This window comes from Parasteatoda tepidariorum, chromosome 6, assembly GCF_982258835.1.
Source record: "Parasteatoda tepidariorum strain Cologne lab strain chromosome 6, Ptep-v5.0, whole genome shotgun sequence".
NCBI classification, from domain to species: domain Eukaryota; kingdom Metazoa; phylum Arthropoda; class Arachnida; order Araneae; family Theridiidae; genus Parasteatoda; species Parasteatoda tepidariorum.
The window spans coordinates 67,254,181-67,276,115 of NC_141760.1; positions in this window are offsets into that span (position 1 = coordinate 67,254,181).

The following is a 21,935-nucleotide window of genomic DNA, read 5'->3' on the forward strand; positions in this document are numbered from 1 at the left end:
GAAGAACACAGAACTCAACTATCGTTACCTGCGGTGAGTGAGCGGTAGGGTGCACTTCAGACGAAGGTCGTCGAGCCAAGGAACATAGGAAGTTGAAGAAGTCCAGCTCTCAGAATACGAAACTAACTTGGACAACTGCTCGGTTCGATATGTTATACCAGAAAAACAACATGCAAGGTGAGCAACGTACTCAAATGTAACAGAGTATCATATGTACTGAGATCTAGCCCATACGCATAAGAAACAAAGTGACAGCCAACCGGTTGTTGGGCAACTCTACATGCATGACTGGGTACGCCATATTATTCTTTTTTTCTTTGTCAAAATGCGTCAGCTGATTAAATCAACATGGATGATGCAAGTGTATTTCTCAAAGGAATATCTTTACTAACAGTACAGTACCGTTTATCAATAGTGCGAAATTCAGAGTATACCAGTAACGAAAAGAGAACACTTTTTTTCTTCTCCCTGCCCCAGTAGGGATTGGGAAGAGACAAGAGTGGGAACTAGTTTCAAGAGCTTCTGCTGCGTGTCCGTAAATAATGTGTTTTCTTTCATACACAGGGACTGCACCAAACCTTTGGGGTCTTGTTTACATTATACCTACGGAAGCTAGCCTTCTCCCCCTATGCATATGCTTTGGTCGAGCTACCAAAGCGAAGGACTCATCTCCTCTACAAAGGATCGAAATTATGATGGCTTGTCTTTGGATCATTCACAGGGATAAATCCCAGACCGTCGCCAATAGCCCATTGTGCAGCGCTGCCAAAATAAAGACGTAAATAAACATAATTATAATACTGAATTCTATCCTATTTTTTTTTTATTTCTTCGTACCTCCTGATCATTTTCTACACAACTATGAAATTTGCAGTTTCTATGTCTTACAGTACTTTTGCCCCTAAATAAAAAGTAACGTTAAGTAGATCACTCAAAACAGATTTTTGTACATTTTTTTTTAAAATTTTTCTGTCATTTTCTTAAAAAAAACCCTTATTCTTTAAAATTAAAAAGTGAAAATACACAAAATGAAATTTTTTTTTTTAAAGTTATGAAGTCACTAAAGAGAAAACTTTATTTAATTTTACTGTCCAACATAAATTTGCAATAAGATGTAAAGTTATTAATTCGAAAAGAAATTAAAAAACTTTTGAAGCATACTGAGGTTCGAGCAAACATGCAATTTTTTTAAATCTACATATAACATTAAGATGTTACTAAAAAGTACAATGGCGTAAGGGAAAATAGCTCTTTTTAATTTCATCAGCTTGCATGTGAAAAAAGCTGTACTTTCATGTCATTTAAAAAGCAAAAATGAAATAAAAAGATTCCATAAAATTCCTTTTCCCACAAGATATTTGAAATATTGAATCTTAAACAGTCCTTATGACTTTAAAAAAATATTTTTTTTGCTAACTCTTTTTTTTTTCTTTCGAAATTCATGAAGAAAGTTAAAATTTTGTTTTATTGCACCACGGAATTCAATTCTAAACTAATAATAAACAAGCGTACGTTCCAGAATTTTACAAGTGCTATTTGTAGTCAAGCTTGGGTACATCCAAGTTGAAAGCACTTGAGAAAAAAAGTTTAAATATTGAAAAAGTCAATTTCCATGCATTCTCTTCTTTCCATGCATAACAGGAGAAATAAATAATATATGCAGATTAAATTCACAATCATACATTCAACAAAAAAACTTTATCTGAAAAAAGACTACTACATTTTCTTCATACTACTACTTTTTTTCATTAAGATTTTAAAAGTCAATCTACCCTCAGGGAGTATACAACAAATTTGACGAACACGTAGTACGAGTACAAAATTGCAAGCAAAAAGAATTTTTTCTTTAATCAAATATTGTTCAACGACTTATTATTCATAATTTTTTTTCTTCAAAGGAGGGCATCTAATGTTTAATTGATTCATTGAATGAAATCCTTGATTCTTACTCATTAATTGATGCAAAACATGGATGTTCCACATTCGACTGTCCTTCAAAAAATTGCGAAGCCTTCAAAAATTCCTAATGTTACAACAGCATTAAATCATTATAATTAAGCACCAGTTTCAGCAAAACCAAAAGAGCTAGAAGGCTCCACCCCTGCTCACTATGGCTCGAAAACTCCTTAAATGATATTGCGAATCGTTTGGATTGCTTCGGATTGCGAAGCAATCCAAACGGGCTTCGCTCATTCATTTGATGCGCTAATTCCGTCTCATTTTGTATACATTTTAGACGTCTAAAGTTAAAATAGTTCATAAAACTCTTCTCTGTACAAAATTTTAAATATATATTTGGTTTCTCTATACTATGCTGTTGTAGTTGTAGTTCATTTACGTCGCACTAGAGCTGCACAATGGGCCATTGGCGACGTTCTGGGAAGCATCCCTGAGGATGATCCGAAGACATGCCATCACAATTTTGATCCTCTGCGGAGGGGATGGCACTCCCGCTTCGGTAGCCCGACGACCTGCACGCGAAGTCAAGCACTTTACGGTAGAACAGTTTAACGAGGACCAATACCGCACACCCTCGGTCCCTATGCAGACTGGACCAAGTGGTTACCCACCCGCACACTGACCGCAGTCAGTGATGCTTGACTTCGGTGATCTGCTGGGAATCATGTCTTAACGACCAGTCCACTGCGGGTCTATACTATGCATTTCACTATTAACTTGAAATTGCTAAAAGTTCGCATATTCCTTCAAGTATACAATTCTAAATTTCAGTTTTCAGAAGGACAGCAACTATATGTTCTTTATTTTATCACAAAGTTGTAAAACGTATAAGAATCAAAGGAAATAGCAGGAAAAATTAGTATAGTCATCATGGTGGAAGAAGGAATATTTAGCCAATTAGGGAGCCAATAATGTTAAGATGGAATAGGCAGGTGTTGTAGGAGGGTGTAGGGTATTGACAAATTGAAGATTGATGCTGAAATCAGGGGATGATGAAAATTAACAATTGAACCGGATCATATTTAATAAAAAGCTTTTATTTCATATATTTGCAGAGCTCGAGATACCAAATTTAAATATTATCCATAAGAATTTCAGTTGAATCAATTTTGCATAATAATACTAATAAGGACGGGCCATGGGAGACACATCCCCCACGACCTGCCTAAACAAAAGCCAAATTAAAAAGTACGTGTAATTTGTTCCGATCGGACACAGGAGAAGCATGGGTAGGAGATTCAAAATTGGCGAATTATCATAACATAACATAGCCAAAACAAAGCCAACCAGCATATCAATATTGGGTTTAAAAGAATACCTTGGCGATCACGAATCGCCAACAAATCTATGAGAATTATTGCTACCATGCAACTGAAACATATTTTCGGTTAGAAAATTTAGAATTAAAAAGTTATTAATAGATTTTTGTTTTCGATTAGAGGCGACAGTGAATTAACAAGTCTGCATTAGTAATAAAATAAAAAGTATCCGTTACATTGATCTAAAAGACAAGAATTTTATGTTCGTTTCAAAAGATTAAGTCTTTGATTTATTTTAAAAGTAATTCTATTAATAAAAATCAGCTTAAGTAATCAAAGATATCTTAAAATATAGGAAATAAATATGTAATGCCAATTGTGGCATCACAGTCATAAAAAATGTTGAAATTAGAACATTATTTGGTAGTTGAAGTAAAAATTTATGTTGAATTCAATGTTAACAATTTCTTTGAGACAATTTTTTGCTTCTAAATTTTATTTTTCCCTTGTACACATTTCTAAATTTCAGTATTCAGGCACATCACAGCTTCAAGTTCTCAAGTTTAGTACTAATTTATAAAATGTAAAAAAAAAGAAAGAAAATACAGAATAATAAGTAGGTTAAAATTAAAGTAGTATCAAAGTATAATTCTTGCTTAAAAATGCCTGAAAGAGAGCATTCGTATTACATCCGCTTATTCGCATGCGAAAAAAATGCACCAGACTGGTTTTGTTAAAGTAATTCGTAGTGGGACATCTTGCTTTCCTTAGAAACACACTTTTAAGAACAATATTCACTCTAGTGTTTTACAAGGCGATCATACGGAAAATCTAAATAAAATTTTAATTATCGACGATTTATTACCATTTTTTAATTCAAAACTCTAATGACCGATCAAAAATTTGAATTATCCAGAATCTCAAATTAAACAGTTCCAAAAACGTTAAACTGTATTAACAATATTAAAGAAAATAACTTTAAAAAACTCCCAGCGTCACACGATATTTATCGCGCAAATTATTTGTTAGAAAATCGAGATAATGTCTAAGCCACTTAACTCAGATTAAAAGTATTTTCAGTTACCATCATTGGAAGTCTTTATCAAAGGCAGCTTTATGAGTACTGAATGTTATCCACCGGAAATACGTCCATCAAAATATGTCATCAAGATAACCCATTTCAAAGGATTTGGGGAAATGTTAATTTTCCGCAAGAATGGCAACACAGTAATGACGTCCAGCCTCTGACTCCATATCTTAGTCTTAAGGCATTTGAATTACACTAGTAATATCTGGAAGGAAAAGCATTTAGAACCACAGCTCATGTAGTACACAACCTAATAGTAATTATGTGTACTACATAATTATGGCATTATATTGCTGGAAGGGAAACTATATATTTGAACTATATTTAGGATAATAGTTAAAGAAAATATAGGAAACTAAAGACGCGTGTGTTTAGCTGCATTATTTGTTGAATCTGAGCTGAATTATATTCCTTAAATTCTATCCAATTTATCTTAAAATTCAACAGTTTTTGAATAGTTAAAATAATCTTCGTCGGGAATGTAATTTTTCTTTTTATAAAAATATTCATTAAACTAAAACAGTATTTTGAATAAAATATTGAGAGTGGTTAATTTATTTCTTAAAATACTCCGAAAGAATAATTTTTTTCCACCTTGCATTTAATCTTAAAAATTTTCTACTCTGCGAACATTAAATAAAAAACTTAGTTCGCTGAGGATCAGTAATTTGTAAAATAGAATATTCTTTATGAAGCAAAGGAATATAAAACTTTATAAATGCATTTGATCCCTCTGATACTATTACTGTAAGTTATCTTTTAATTTTAGAAAATGTCTTTTAATGTTCAAACTGAAGAATTTAAGTAAACTTAATTTTTTAAATTTTTGTTTAGCTCGAGAGTGATACTATCCTCCAACAATAAATGCAGTTAATAACTTTAACTTTCACCGTGTTATACAGATACTATACACCTTTTTTCAAAAAAAAATAATGCTCAGCTTTATTACATTCATTTTCAAATTGATATAAATTACTATGCTTTTTTTCTTTTTCACAGTAATAACAACTTTTTCTTTATTTACAAAACCTTTTCCTCTATGATTTAAAAAAAAAGATATTGTTGCAGGGAGGTTCAACCCTTCATGCTGAGCTCTTGTGCTCCCCTCTATAGCACATAGGATGCTTTTTCTAACTTTATTCTTGCTTTATATGTATGATATTCCTTTTGAGCTATTTCATAACTAGAGTTTGCTTCACTTTCTGATTGGATACGCGTGTTTTCAACCTGGTCTTATATTTCTCTAGAAAGAAAATAGAGAACTAAACATTAACAGCGTATGGATTTTGTGAAGCCTTTCATTTATGTTAAATATGTATTGCATTTATATGGACCTGAAAATACTGATACGATATGATTTATATATATTTCAATATTACTAGAAACTATATTCGGAATCAATATTTCATAGAATTTCTCTATTCTCTCTATATACACTGTTATAAATTTTAGAGTTTAGACAACAATTTCAAATCTTTTTACTATTTTCTTACAATAAACTCGTAGACAGTTTAAAAACTAAGGAAAAAGATAAGGAACTGAAAAGAAAATGATATTAACAAAGTAGACGAAAACGGAGCTAGTTCATCGAGTTAAAGAAACTTTCGGTTGGATCAATGTTTAAAAGTTACGTAGTGAGATCTCCACTCTCGACCACATTCCTTGCCGATCTTCTTTAATGAAATATATATATATATATATATATATATATATATATATATATATATATATATATATATATATATATATATATATATATATATATATATATATATATATATATATATATATATATATATATATATATATATATATCACCTGTGTAAATTATCAATCATCATAAATAGTCAAAGACACACTGATTAGGTTTCCGTTGAAAATTAGAATTAAAACAGTAATGTAGAATAATTTGTTTATAAGAATAGTTTGTTCTTAACCTGCATTTCCGCCCTACCTTAAGCTTTTTTAACCTTTTATATAAAGATTAGCTGGAGATTCAACATTCAGCATCAGCTAATCTCTATACAAAAATTTAATTTTCTTATGATGACGTAATGTACAAGAAGGGCTAAATTAAATGCTAGACAAGATTATTAAATACATGAAAACTAAAATTTTAGTTACGTTTGCTTAAAACTAAGATTATATTACTTGCCTTAGGATGCATAAATTTAATCCATATGATGTTGAACTATTTTCATTCAGAATTTTTCCTATGCATTTTACACATCTTTATATCTAACCTATATAGCAAAGGAGAAATTTAAAGCAAGTTGTTGAGGCAAAAAACAATGTCAACATAATAAAGTAACGGTCATCAATGAGCAGAATTCTTAACTAAATTGAAAGTACATTCAAAACTTCTTAAAGCAAATCGAACGATAATAAATGTTACTTAAAATTTATGGAGCATGAATCTGAATTGTCCATAAAGTTCTCCCAAAAGATTCTATCGCAATAAATGTCACATTGCTAGAAATGACATTTCACTTGCTGCGTTCACCAGCAATTCATCCATGACTTATCGAATCTAAAAATTGTTTACAGGCAATGCATTACTTTTATTACCCTTACAATTTAAAAGAATCACAGAGAGTTTATCATTTTCTTTAACTTTGTTATGAGCACCTGTTTGTTTTTCCAAAAATTATTAAATAATAACATGAAATGTAAAATTCTAAACAATGAGTGTTTAAAAACGTAAACAAGAAGCTTTTCTGTGACATCCGACATCTAATATCTTTCTAATTTTCAGAAATACCATGAAGTATAAATAATTGTCATGGGAAAATAGACAGAACTTATTTTCCAACGACATAATTACATTTATATAGCACCTAATGCCTTCCCCCTTTTTTAAACTCCTTTTTTCGTTAATAATAGTTGAAAGGAAATCACTATTTCTATAAATGGGTTCCGGGATAGCCTGGTTGGTAGGGCGCTGGGCCCATGTCCGAGAGTGCGTGGGTTCGAATCCCGTCGACCGAAGACTCTCCGCGTAGTTGGTGACTGATGCACGTTAAAATTTTGTTGAGACGAGAAGTCCTCCATGTTCCCATAATAAATCAATACCTCTGGGGGTACTGGATAGGAGCTCGATAGTTCTTTGATTCAGGTCAAAATTACGATCTGTGGATGAATGAATGGATGTATGAATGGATCCGCCTTATAAACTGGTGTGACGTATGGTGTGGCGAAGTCGAATTCTTGGCCATAGATGGCGCCACTGAAAAACAAGTATCGCACACTCTGCCTTAAATTTGCTCGGTTTCACCAAGCAGGCCTGCCAGTGTGGCAAGTGGCATTAGAACCAACCAACCAATCAATAAATGGTCTTTCTTTAACTCTTTGACGCAAATGAGATACCATTTTATATGTTTTTGATGACAAATGAGACAGTCCCTTTTACATAATTTTTTTCTAATGCTCTAATTACAAGTGAAAGCGTGTTTTTTTAAAGTGTAAAAAAACAGTGTAATGGTTAATATTTTTTTTTTTTTAGATTTTCGAATTTAGGTTTGAAAAAATAAATAAATAAATAAATAAATAAATAAATAAATAAATAAAAAAAAATAACCCAATAAGTAGAATGAATTTTTTTTCTCCATTCATATTGAATCAATAATTGATTTTTTAAATTAAAGAAATTTCAGAGATGAATAATAATTGTATAGAAGGTTATTTGGAAGATTTTACCTTTAAAGCAAAAGAAAAAAAAAGACACCTGCGTTTCATGCTGCATTTCATAGCCATAAATTATTAAACTGTCAAATATAATATTTTTCACTTATTTTGACTTAATACAAAATTATGAAAAAATCTGAAAAATATACTTAATAAAAATTCTGCGTCAAAGGGATAACTTTAAGTAAATTAACATAAACATTCTATTTTAATTTATAACTGCGTTGAACTTTCAATCCAATTTTGAGTAAACAACTACCCATGTTCGATTTCATAGCTTTGTTATTCTAATTCAAATCCACAGACGAGAAAACTTCTGGGTCAAGCTTTAGGACTAACTACCTTCCATGAACTACTTCTTGATGGGTAGGCAAACCCCGAAATTTTCCTTTGGGTAGCTCTACTGTAAGGGGATGTTGACTCATGATCCGTCTACTACCGATGATGTTTTACGTCAGCACTGTGGTCGGTGTGAGTTGGAAAAAGAATTCGTATTTATCAACCATCTCTGTGATTTGAACGTGGGTCACGTCATTGGAAGGCGAATGAGGAACCTATTAAAAATAGGTGAGAAACTTAAAAAATAGTGGAAAAACTTAAAAATGTTTTGAGAATTCAAACTATATATTATTTGATACAAATTTTGTATTATTTTTCCTAATACAGTTCCGTTGAATTTGCAAATACTTTAATCTGAAGTCGATCTGCTATTTATATTATTAGGACGCATAGTATTGGTATCAGTGTTCAATTCAGTATTTGATATAAAAAAATGAACGCAGTAGATTAGAAAGAAAAAGGCTTCTAACAAAGAGTAAAAAATTAATAAATATGCTTTAATATTACGCACTGAAAATAGAGATGGTCGAAACTACCAGAATATGGGAAAATGTACCATTTTTCTTGCTCCACGAGAACAAAAAAGATCTTGGTAAATTTTGCCGATTCGCTTTAGTAATAAGTTTGTGAAATTAACAAAAAAATATAGCTTCATAACACTTTGCAACTATGATGTTGGTGATTGCTATATAATGGTGTTTGAAATATTATCTCCAGAAAAAAGAATAAAATCGTTTAAGTAGAAATTTTATTTATTAAAGTAAGAATAAATATATTTAAATGACCATAGAGTACACAAGTCATAAGGAAAAGAAAATCCTCTAAAGGGATCAAGATAAAATATTCTCTTACATCGAGAAATTTGTTACCATCATTGATATTCAACGGTTGGGACTGGGAGGACTGCAAGGGCATCCCCAGTCGCCACAAATTTGAAATTGAAAGTGAATGAATTTATTCCTAACGGACGCAGAAGCATGGAGAGGAGATCCCAAATTGGCGATTTATCGAAACATAACATAGCCAAAATAAAGCCAACCCCGCATGATCATTATTAGGTTTGAAAATACCTTGGCGATCGCAAATCGCCAACAAGACTGTGAGAATTATTATAACCATGTAACTGAAACATATTTGCTGCAAGAAATTAATAATAAAGAGTTATAAATAGATTTTTGTTTTCGATTAGGCTTGATAGTGAATTAATAAGTCTGCATTAGTATTGAAATAAAAAGTTAGCTGTTACATTGATCGATAAGAGAAGAATAAAATATTTTATGCTCGCTTTTATAAAGATTAGCTTATTGATTTAATTTAAATATAATTCGATTAATAATGATTAGAAAAATAAGCTAAAGTAATTAAGAATATTTTAAAAGGTAGGAAATATGTAGTGCCAATTGTGGCATCACGGTAATTTTATCATGATACCTTAGAGCAAAGCATAAAAATCATTCATGCTGTTATATTTGTTTTTGAGTTTTGTACTTTTTACTAAATGCGTGGTAATAACAACTATAATTTTGAAAACTAGAGCTTGCTATAAAATGTTACTATATGAATGGAAAAATTACCAAATTAATTGTTTAAATGTGGTGCATTTTGGTTTTATTGAAAATAATTTAAAACTTAGTTTTAAGTGTAATGCAATAGAACTATGGATTTCTTATTTTCCTCACAAAAGATATTTCACAATTATTTTCTGACATATAGTATGTATAGTTTAAATTTAAAACCTAGTTTTAAGTTTAAGGCATAGAACTATGGATTTTTCGTTTGTCTTGGCAAAAGAGCTTTAACAATTATTTTCTGGATAGGTATAGAGTTTGAAATTGAAACTTAGTTTTAGGCAATAGAATGATGGATTTTTTTTATTTTTCTTGATAAAAGAGCTTTGTCAATTATTTTCTGAATGATAGCATATATAGTTTAAATATAAAAATTTTTTGTTTAAGTTTGGGGTAATAAAACTACTTATTTTTTTATTTCTCTTTTCAAAAGAGCTTTGAAAATCAAATTTATATTTACACACTTATTTATCTTACAGTATATTTACATGTTTGTAATAAACAAATTTTCGTTTAAGATACAGAATCAGAAGAAATTTTTATATGAAAACTACTGATTCACTTAACAAATTTACCTGTTATATAAATTTAATTAAATTTGCAATTACTAAATTTTCTTTTTTATTTTAACGACTTAAACATGTAACGAAAGTAAAGTTACTATTATGATACACACTGTAATTAATATCCAATAGCGTTATGTACAGTGCGGTAAAAAAAGGAAGCACACTGAAAATCTTTTCATAATATGGTCAGATTTTTACATACTATTGGGCTTAAACTTAATGGTTCCAGGGATTACCTCATATATGCTGATTAGTTCATGAAGACGATATTTTGAAATATGAAATCGGACGTCAAAACATGCTTCTTCTGAATAAACATATGCTTTTTAGATGGGTTTTGATTTCGCATTTCCTATCCTGAAGGGGGTACCCACAATCTTGGAATTATACTCCCAATATTTTGACCTGGAGAAAGGTGCAAAGTTATTGTTAATTTAATTTTTTTATTTACCTTTTATTGTTAATTTTACATTTTGTGTAATTCAATACATCTGCAGAACATTTTAAGTGAATTAAAAAATATTTGCACACAATTATAAAGGTTCGTTTCTCAAAAGCTAAATAATTTCAATAATCATTTATTATTTTTTATTATTTTATTTAATAAAAGTAAGAAAAAATCTGAATTATAAGGTATACAATATTTCACATAATTTTAAAAATGGGATTTTACCAGGTAAAATACAAAATTTGAGCGAAATTGGTCTTATTGTTTCTGAGAAATCGAATTTATAAATATAGGACATTTTTAAAACTAACAATTGACCGATATTACATTTGACCGATTTTAGTTGGTTTTTGTTGTTTACCATATAAAAATAAGTAATTTAAAATTAATTGCGCTTCAGGACCATGGCGACAATCAGCAATTAAATAAAAAAAAATCAAACCCACAATAAAAGTAATCATTGTCGCTTTTTAAATTATTCGTTAGAATTGTATTGAATGTTAAATTACGTTTATATTTATGAGTAAGTTTTAAACTTTTTATGAAAAAATTAATGGGTTGATTAATTTTAGAAGCGCTAATCCCCATAAATATACCTTCGTAGAAAAATATATTTTATTTCTTTTCCAGTGTTTTCTTCTAATTATAATTCATTTTTACATAAAATGCAAGTATGTAAAAAATAAATTTCATCTAATTCCAATTAAAAAAGTGATGAAAAACAAATTGTTTAAAATGATTACACGTCTGAAAAAATAGTCTAAATTAAGGAAAATTTTTTTCTAACTTTGAAATATTAGTTCAGAGTGTTCATTAATGATTGTCGTTGTAATATGTTTTTTTAAACTTCGTCCGAAATTGAATAAAAAATATACACAATAGTCGTCGAAATTAATATTTGAACCCAAAAAAAGGGAAAAAAAGTACAAAACACTATATTTAATGACTTATTTTTTTTAAATATCTTTTTGTTAGAATATATCTTTGTGTTAGAATATAGAACATAATAAAGTAAAAGAATGCAGTAAGCTCCATTGAATTGATATTAACTTTTTTGTAGTAATTATTATGCTTTATTAAAGTATTAACTTCATTTTAATTTATTTTTCTTTTAAAGTAAGTTAAAACATTTCGAAATGGAGCAATTTTTAAGCCCAATTTTAATTTATACAATCCCTTAAAAATAAGTAAGAATAATGATGATATATCTAACTATATAATTTGTTTATAACATTGCTAAACAAGTAAGGGTATCGGTATAGTTAGTAAAATTAATAGTTATCGTTATAATATTAAAATTAACGAAACTATTACGAATTGTTATTAAATTTTCTTTTTTAAGCTGACCGTCATTTCATTAAAAAAAAAAGCTAAAGTAAAATAAGCTTTTTTTAAAAAAGTTAAATTTGTAAAATTAAAGCATAATATTTTTTATCAAGTAGGAATCTACATTTAATTAATTCTTAATATTTTTTCTATTTAGCGAAATGAAAAAAAAAATAATAGGAAATTTATGATTAATATATATTTAATGATCATAAAATTGGTTAAGTTCTCGGAAAAATTCTTCTTTTTTTTCAGCTCAAGAAAAATCAATGAATTCTTTTGAATGCATTCAAAAAAGTCAAGGGAAATAATTTTTCCGCCATCGATTTTTTTGACATTCCTTTTCCCTTTTTCACTTTATTGAGTTCTCGGGAGCTGGAGCAGATTTCTAAATCATAAAAACACCCTCAATTTTTAAGAACGGTATTTTAAAAAACGCAAAAATATTTGTTTTATAAAGAGAATTGATTATATTTGTCGAAATTGTTTATTATTGAAATTCATTTAATTGCGATTTTTACACTGGGAAAAATTCTGGATTAAATTGCGATAAAAAGTACCGGTATCTTGTGTGTGGTTTTTACAGAAAAATCCATTTTTAGTGGAACATGTTAAGGAACAAAAAATTAGATATACCGTAATTTTACCGTAATAATTACCGTAAAATCACTGAATCACTCTAGTTAATTAACTGTAAAAAATTACGGTTTAATATTTTAAGGTAAAAATGGATTTTACGGATGAGGCACCCAAAGTACCGATAATTGTAATTTGATCCAAAATTATTTACAGTGTAGAATGATTTAGCTTTATATATACATTAATATTCTATCTAGATATTTTCAGTATTAAAATTTATTTTTCTAATTATGGATACGGGAAGCCTAATGTTAATTGAAGTGCCAATTAAATTCAAGTTTTAAATGACATTTTTCCTAAATTTGAATGGTTCAGTTTTAAAGATTAAAATTCGATGATAGAAAAATACTGTATTACATTCATTCTATTTCTTATGGATATGCTTAAAATAGGCGAAATACTTAAATATTTAACATTTAATGGTTAGAGTGTAGAATTGGGTGCCTCTTGGATTGAGCGCTGCATCTTGGAGCTTCTGCTGTTTGTCAAATTTTCAATTATTTTATTATTTCCATCTCGATTTCTTATCATTAGAAAATGAAGACCGAGGGGGAAGAATTGTTTATGCCCATCAAAGCAGATTCTGAGAAGAAACGAATTCGCACGTGGAAGCGGTACGTTTTTCCCCAGCATGGCCCATATTCACTGTATAATATCTCTAGAAGACAACCTATTTTCCATATTTTTGAATTATCAATACTTAGTAATCTATAAAATGCAACAGCTGGCGATCAAATCGTCATAAACTGTCCTTTCCACTTGATCTTCAATTGTTATTAAGACATTTTCCTTGTTTTCAGTAAAAACATAAAAGTCAGCAAATAAAAGGAACTCCCGAATGTTTAAATTTTTAACCATTTATTTTTGATTTCGCATCATAAAAATACTATCACAGCTTCTGAAATATCAGTTCTCGATTGACTCGATTTTGGCGTCATTCAAGCAGGCATAAAGTATTGAAAGAAATACACCGGAAACAATGTTCAAATAGTACATATAAGTTCAAAAGTACAAAATTGTACTTTTTGTACTCTTGAATTGTTAGTTTGTCCATCTCGTGTTTAATTTTACTTAATTAAGTAGAAAACAAAATCGGAACTATGTTTAGCGTGCTTAGATATATTCACTACATACCAATGTAAAATAACTACAATAGTACTTTTTTAAGTAAAAACAATAAAAATTTTGAATTATTTATCGTTTTCAGTCTTGTTTAAATTATCTGACTCGTCCAAAAACATGAATTGGGTTAAAAGTTTTGAAATTGAGTTTATTACAAATTTACAATTCCTGCACTTTTAGCTTTATAAAAATACTTTACTTTTGTTTATACTCTAATTCTTTGTTTCAGACAATTGAATTCTTTTCACAGTGCTTAGAATAAGTGCAAAAAGTGCCTTATTTTTACCTAAAAATAGCCAATTATGAAAATAATAATAATATTTTTTTGCTAGTTTTATAAGTTTTTACAGATAATGAAACAAATAAACTAGTTTTTAAAAAATTTTTATATTAACATTTAAAAAAAAGTTGTAGAAACTAGTCGATACCTTAATCATTATTGATTTATATTGAAAACAAAATACATAGGAAAAAAATACACGGGGAACAAAGTTTTACCTCTTTTGCTAACAATGTCAATGCGTAGATACAGTCACAAGAACGAAATTGTACTTTTTGAACATAAAATTATCATAGCTATTAGTCCGATTCTCTCGTCTATTCTTTACCTCTATTCTATTCCTAATTCCTAATCTCTTCAATTGATAAAAATAGGTAAGTTATAATAATAAATATTAAGTTTTATTAATAGAAATGATTTGCTACATCTCTTCATAATCGGAGTAATTTGTAACAATGAAAAAGTAACTAAACGTAAAATAAATTTAGCGAACAAAATGCATAGCAAGTAAAAAAAATTACAGCAGAAAAAATAAAAACAAAATGGCGTAAAAGTGGAAAAATAAATAAAATAAAATAATTAGCAAATGAATTCCAGAGAAAGAATTTGTTAACAAATAATTATTAAATGATTTGGAAGTTTAAAATATATAAAAATTGATTCACAAAAATAAATAAAAAAAATTATTAGAGAATAAACTACACAATAATAACATTACAATTATTGTGTAATCTAAAAATTATTACATTACAATTACATTGCAATCATTGTAACAGTAACATTACAATTATTGGGCAATAGAAAATTAAAAAGAATGGATTTAAATTGATGAGCAAAAAATTATTTGAATATTGAAAAATGATTAGCGAATAAAATTCACAGTAACAGTATTACAATACATAAATAATTTCTGATATGTATGATATTAAACACACACAGTCTATCTTTGTATGGATTTCATTAAATTTGGGGCAGTTTTTCCAGGACATCAGAGATTTATTTTTGACTGAGAAAGGTAATAGCTGTGCATTAGATTTATGAAAGTTGAAGCAAATTTTAAATTAAACTCCAGAAAGATTGATAAGGGTATCAAGAACTGGATAAAACAGCATTATATTAGGTGCTTCAGTGAACGCTATTTTTAGATTTTCACTTTTTCTTCACTCCCGCATTTAGGAATAAAATGAATCAAATAAAGAAATATTTAATCGATACTCATTGATATATTATAGTGTCTTATTTCAGGAAAAATAGTTCTATTTGATTATAAAAAAGGCATGTAATGTGCAGTGATGGAAGAAATTTCAATAGAAAGGATAATATTTTGATATGAAAATCTGTTATATATATATTTATTAAATTTTATGTTATGTACAAAAATGCTGTTAAAATAAATATTTTACTTCGTGAAACTATCAATAAATTAGTATATAATATTTTGTAGTTCGACTGCTTTTATACAGATTGCTGACCATTATCTCTTTTGCAATAGTATTTAAAACCTTTTTAAACTCTTTTGCGAACCTTTCCAAGACATTTCAGAAGTGTTTTTAAGTAGCAGTTGAAAAACGCAAGTTAAATGTTTTAGAGAGTTAAAAAATATTGTTGGAAATTTTCGAATATTTTTTTATCAATTTCAAATATTTTAAACCCAAAAATATTTGAAAAACTTTTGTTAAATCTTGGAAATATTTCAGAAAAAAAATTATAATTGGGTTTAATAGTAGAAGCAGGAAAGCAAAAAATCCTAGTTTTAGAGAATTTGTAAGCTCTTGTAGTTATTTTTGGAATTTTCAAAATATTTTTTGCATGACAGGTATTTAAAAAAAACCTGTTTTAAATTTTGGAGCGTTTCTAACCACATTGTAAAAATATTTATTATAAAATTACGGTAAAATAACTGGACGCAATCTGTCTTTCCGGATCGCAAAGTTTACGAGTAGGAATATTTCTTCTTTTTTTTACGGATTTTAAACTGTTGAATTGCTCGTAGAGTAAAGAAACCATGAATATTAAACTACATAATTTTGTAATAATTTACAACAAGAATGGTTTCAAAATCGGTAAAAATGTAATTTAAGTGAACTTTAGAGTTAGGATTTTCGTTAGATTATGTAAAATTTGAGTTAGATTTTGGTTGAGTAGTGTTTTGCCAAATGAACGGAGACATATGTCTAATTACTTTATCCAGTGGTGCCATCTATCATGAGAGTTAGAAATACCTGACTATTTAGTGTAAAACAGCTTTGCGATGCATCTCGATTGCATTGGCTATGCTCCTAGTTGGTTCGGATAATATTCTGGTTGTCTAACCCTTTATTAACTGAAAACATTCAATAAATGATTTTTCTCACAGTAAACAGTATATGAAAACAGTATATGGAAAATAATATTTTTTTGGCTATTTGATTGTTTCGGTTGAATATGACAGTATAAAATGAAATAAATTGTTATTTAACCACTTTTTTCGAAAAATTTATATTGCATAATATTATTTAAATTTGCAGCAACGTTAATATAGTATTAAGTTGCATATTTTTGCATCTTGAAGTTTTACGGAAGCATCGTCTAATTTAACACCATATGGTTACAGAAAACTTGCTTATATTATCGTTAAAAATACCAATATTATGATTCAATGTTGAACCTATTTTTGTAAATATGTATTACTTATTTTTTAAAAGTTTTTTATTGTTATTAGTGTTAATTTGAACATTACAGTAAGCTTAAACTTGTGTGATGTATGAAATTATTTCTCTTCAAGGATTTCTTTTAGCTTTCTAGATCTTAACAGATTTCAATATTATACAAACTATTTTAATATTACTCTTTAAAATTCAAAATTTTACCTCGAGATTATTAAGAAAAAAATTTTAATTGTGTGAGTCACACATTCATTTTAATGCAAAGCAAGCTTTGACACCCCCATTCTTTTCCAATAAAAAAAATCCTTTTATTTTCTCAAAATAGACCCATCCTTCCTAAATCCGTATCTAAGTTGAAGGTATTGAAAAAATAACGATATTTATTTCCATTTTATGGAAGTTACTATGTAAAATAAAACGGAGGATAAATCCTATCCATCAAAACGTTTTAAATCTGATAATGGGTTTTTATAGATCCACTTATTTTTAGCTACTTCAAAGCTCTCTATAAGTGTTGAGACGTTTCGGTAGGCTTTTGCAACTTTTTGTTTTCTAAAACAGTATTTGTTTTCTGGATAAGATTTAGGCTGAGTATAAATGCGGACAAATAAAACTCTCAGTAGAAACTTTCATAGTTATGAATGCTTTGTTTTCGCTTTTGAAATTGTAATAAATAAAATATCAGGAATAATGAAAGTTATAGCTTGAAAATAACCGTTAAAATGCATTTTCCTTCTTTTTTCAGTTTACAGCACATAAATATATAAACTAGTGAAATGTAAGCTTCAACATATTTTTTATGCTAATAAATTATAAAAGGAATTTATTATATGAGTTTTCCTTTAGCATCAGCTCTGGTCTTAATATTTTTTTGTTATTAACATCTTTATTTTGCACATTATTCATTTACTCAATATTATAAATATCGGTTCAATATTGAACCATGATATTGGTACTTTGATATAAAATATTCATCAGATTTTCTATGTGGTTCTCAAGGGGTTAAATTGTACCATATCTCCACTAAAGTTGATTGATAATACGAGCTCCAGTAGGTTTACAATATTTTTTTTTCTATTTAGCACAATATTTTGCTTTGATGCATCGTGAAATTTCTAATAATATAATTTTAAATCAGTAAGTTATTAATACACATTAAATATATTGAATGCATCAAAGTTTGAAAAAGTCTTATTTTTGAAACTCGATTTCTCAGAAACATATTCGACCGATTTTGCTCAAAATTTGTATATTGACATTTAAAAATGCATTCTTCAAAATTTTCGACTATTTGACTATTTTTTTCGACTATTAATAAATAAAATAATAAAATAATGATAAATATTCACTAAAAGTTAATCTGAAATAAACGGATTTCATAGCTGTGTGCAAATTTTTTTCATTTTGCTTCAAAAATTTCTCGAGATATGGAAAATTAATATTAAAGAGTTCAAACTTTGATCCGCTTTTCTAATCAAACTATTATGGCTATATTTGCCAGAAACATTGAAAAAATTTATTTTGCGCACTGTATATATTTAATCCATTATATTTAAGTTACTAACATAGTGATTGAAAACATTTCAGATTTATGCAATACACATTGCAGGGATTTATCTTAGATTACTTTCTTCCATTTTCCTTTAGCAAAATTGACTAAAAAAGTATGAAAACTTCAGAAAATTTTATTTTTATTTTTATTAGTATTTAAAAACTACTTTAAGGTTTACGATACTTTACAGTTCATATTTTTTAAACTTTTATTAAAGCCTTATTCCAATAAGATTGCTTCTTCCTAACTTCTTTTTGTTCATTTCAAAATAGCTATTTTATTTCATTTTCTTATGCTTTCACATATTATGGATAATTTTTGTTCAATACTTTCATCCTCTTACTTATTCACAAGTAGTAAAAATCCTTTTATTTTGGATGAAACAACTTAATTTTCTATGAAGAAATGGTTGCAAACCCCTATCAGAAATTGTATAATACAAATAATTGAAAAGCATATTGTGAGTAGTTTAACAATTAGAACCAAAAATAAAAATAATCGAAATAATTATTAATTAGAATTTAAATTATATTAGAGAAGAAAGTTATTTTTCTTCACTTCCATTTATAAATATCTGATACATTTTACAAGTATATTATATATGTTATTATTTATCTTTAGTTTGTAAATATTTCTAAATGATTGCTATTCGTATTATTCAAATTCTCTTAAGTTATGTACTATTTTTAAAAGAAATATACATCAATAAACTGTTTATTGTAAGACATTTTTGTAATAAATTTATTTTATTTTTAAAAAATATATACGAAAAGGATTTAAGGTGTCTGACTAGTGCAAAAGCGTAATTTGGGGCAAAATTTTTAAATTGAGTTTATTATAAATTTAAAATTCTTGTAGTCTTAGCTTTCTAAAAATACTTTATCTTTGTTTGTACTCAAATTCCGTACAAAGATATATCAGGTTTTGTGCAAGGCGATAACAGTGGATAGACTAATGATTATAAGTCATTAAATGCGTTTATCTCAAAATCAGATTTTTTCACATTTTAGACCACCCAAAACACGATATCTCATGTTGTTTTTAAAACAATTGTGTACACTTTGTTACAGACGTTTGGAACTATAGTGCGCATGTTTTTAAATGCAGACTAAGAGAAAAAAAGTAGAATTTCATTCTTTGTCCACGTTTTTTATGGAAATTTAAAATTTGTTACAATTATAGAAATTTAATTTTTTATTATTTTCGAACAACATTGATACCTAACTACGGTAGTATATGCACTTGCTTTTAAGATAATTGCGTCATAAGATAGTTGATAGCCTTTTAAAGAAAATTCTCAAAGGAATTTTTGTTTCAGACGGTAGAAATTTTATTTAATGTAGCGTAAATGCAAAAAAATGACTTATTTACCTGTAAATTACTAATTAGGAAAATCATAATAATAGTTATTATTTGCTAAACAAATACACATGCTTACATATGCAAACATGCAAATACACATATAGCATGCAAATACACATATAGCATGCAATACATATATTACATGCAAATACACATATAGCTTTTTAAATTTTTCTATAAATATTTAAAAAATAAAGTTGTCGAAACTAGTCGGATACCTTAAATCAAATATATTGATTTTTTCCAAAAGGATTTATAAAATAAATAACCCTGAATACATACTAAAAGTGGTTATCAATATTACAAAAGTGGTTACCAATTTATATGTTTCTTATAACCCGTGGCTTCTATTCGTAATACCCTTTTCTAGAGACCTATTCCCGTACTTGTGTTTTAAATCTAAAACTTTTTTAGATTCAGTAGTTTGATTTTAACTAGGATAATCTAGGAGCATTTTTTGGGTATATTGTGTCACATAATATAGTCACATTATAAGTTTTTTTTAGAATTTTAATACGCTTTTCATTAAATGAAAATGTTAAAGATAGTAACTAGTTTGATTCGAATTTAGAACGATATACTGAGTATTGAAACATAACTTTACCTAGAATTTAATCATTTACAAAAAAAGTATGGTAAAACTGATCGTGTTTCTGTATCTATGGGAATAAAAAAAAAGATGTGTGATGATTTTGGTTGGTATAATTTTATAATATGTAATAAAATTTTTGTAAATGGAGCGAAATTTGGCAATTTTATCATCATACCTTAGAGCAGGGCGTATAAACCATTTATTCAATTAAAGTGATAAAAGACTTTCAAATTAGCGAAAATTTGCCAAAAAAAGAAATTTGATTTTTTACTTTTCATATTTTTGAAATTCAGATATTTAACTGGACATTAAAAAGAATTAGAGCAAAATTGACAAGTTATGGCCATTTCTGCTTTGACCACTCCCTTTTGTTTACATTTTCTTGTCTGCAGATAACTATTAAAATTAGTTTCGCTTTTTATTGATTCTTTCTCATTCAGTTTAATTTTGGTAGTTTTTTAAATTTTTAAAAATATTTTTAGTATTTTAATTTAATTTCTGAATTTTTTGGCAACATAGTTCTTAATTGTGACTGCATCAATGTTTATAATTAATTGGTTATTTGCCAATTTTTTTTATCGCGCGTATTATTTATTTATTTATATATATATATATATATATATATATATATATATATATATATATTAATTGTTAATTGTTAATTATTACTTTTGTTTTCATTTTTGTTTTATTTGTTATTTCCGAAACATGAAAAACCCCAGTTCTCGTTGGCATAAGTTAAAAGAAAGGCCAGCAAAACGAAAAAGGGCATTTTTAGAAAATTTCAAAAATGTGTTTCTAACATTGAAAAAACATCTACCATTTCAGATAAAGTGATTAGTGAAAACTTGGAAAAAAAAGTAGCTAAAGCTTCACTGATATTTCCTCTTTGAGAAAACTTTTTGAAAATGTGCCTTACAGTGAGTGTAAATCACTTCCACTGTCATATTCAGCTTCGGATATTGCGTGGAAATGCGAACTATAATTTAAAATAACCATAACATGAACGGAAAATTAACAAATGAATGGTTTAAATATCATATATTTCAGTTTTATTAATCGGAATTATGATTTTTTTATTACCTGAAATGTGACGTTTTATACAGAACTCTGATTTCAATTTTAACATAATTTTGTCCTTTATAATTATTTATGTAAAGTACTTTATGTGATAAATAAAATTATGATAATTGAATTTTATTACGTATAATTCTTCCCCATCAATTTCCTTTAAATTTTAATTTATTATTGGAGAATAAGATTTTTATTTCTATTTAACAAATAAAAAAAAAAACATAAATTTGTGTTTGAACATGAAACATTATACTACACTACATCTACATCACATGAAACACCAATACGTAACAAATACATAACTGGAGAACACTACAGTAATGTATCTGCTTTCATATTTAATTATAATATCTCTTTTTAATCGAAATTTAACAAACCGGATACGTATTCTGAAATTTCGAAATCCTTTGCACCAAGTTATTGAATTTGTTTT